Source organism: Pundamilia nyererei, unplaced genomic scaffold, assembly GCF_000239375.1.
Source record: "Pundamilia nyererei isolate P.nyererei 1_Seehausen unplaced genomic scaffold, PunNye1.0 scaffold01126, whole genome shotgun sequence".
Classification (NCBI taxonomy): Eukaryota; Metazoa; Chordata; class Actinopteri; order Cichliformes; family Cichlidae; genus Pundamilia; species Pundamilia nyererei.
The window spans coordinates 18,656-19,817 of NW_005188527.1; positions in this window are offsets into that span (position 1 = coordinate 18,656).

A 1,162-nucleotide genomic window follows, 5' to 3' on the forward strand; every position below is an offset into this window, starting at 1 on the left:
GCTGTCATTTATCATGGGGTGATCGTGGCTCAAGAGTTGGGAGTTCGCTTTGTAATCGGAAGGTTGCCGGTTCGAGCCCCGGCTTGGACAGTCTCGGTCGTTGTGTCCTTGGGCAAGACCCTTCACCCGTTGCCTACTGGTGGTGGTCAGAGGGCCCGGTGGCGCCAGTGTCCGGCAGCCTCGCCTCTGTCAGTGCGCCCCAGGGCGGCTGTGGCTACAATGTAGCTGCCATCACCAGTGTGTGAATGGGTGAATGACTGAATGTAGTGTGAAGCGCTTTGGGGTCCTTAAGGGACTAGAAAAGCGCTATACAAATGCAGACCATTTACGATTGTCGGGCTAAAAGAAGGCGCGGAGGGTAGAGCACCAGTGGACTTTTTTAAAAAGCGGGTACCAGAAGTCCTGGGCCTTCAGCAGAGTGCCATTACAGTCGATAGAGCTCATCGCACTGGAACACCTATGAGGCTTACCAGCACGGAGGGACCGCATGCAGTACTGGTCCGGCTTCATTACTACACCGATACACAGAAGATTCTCCAGGCTGCCAGGGCTAAAAGTACCACAAACACAGAGACAGGGAGTGTGTCCTTCTATCAGGATTTCTCTGCCGAGGTGGCATGAAAGAGAAAGGAGTCGGTGAATGCACGTAAAGCTCTCCGAGAGGCGGGGATCAAATATTCCTTCCTTTATCCAGCCATCATTAAAATATTTAACCCCGATGGCACTAGCAGCTCCCTTGCAACCATCCAGGATGTCAAGGACTATGTGAGCAAATTGCCAAGACCTAAATAAACTGTTGGTGCACGACAGTGTTATTGTAACGTAAGTTACAAACTCGAGGCTTACAGCATTACAGTATTGTTAACAAGCTAAGGTATAGAGTATTTTTATTAACATAGAGTGCCACACCATCTCCTTTTTTATTAGTCCTATCTAAGTGGAGGAATTCATATACCTCTATCTCAAAATCTTCTTCTTTTCCAGTGTTTTTCCTAGACTTTGATATTGTTATGACATCAAATGGTTGATTAACCCTTTAAGACCTACCATAGAACCAAGTCCGCCAGAGCTTATATTATATTTATAATACATTATAATACATTTTTGGGAGCTTTTCAAGTTGCTATACATCAATAATAATAATAATAATAATGGATTGAAT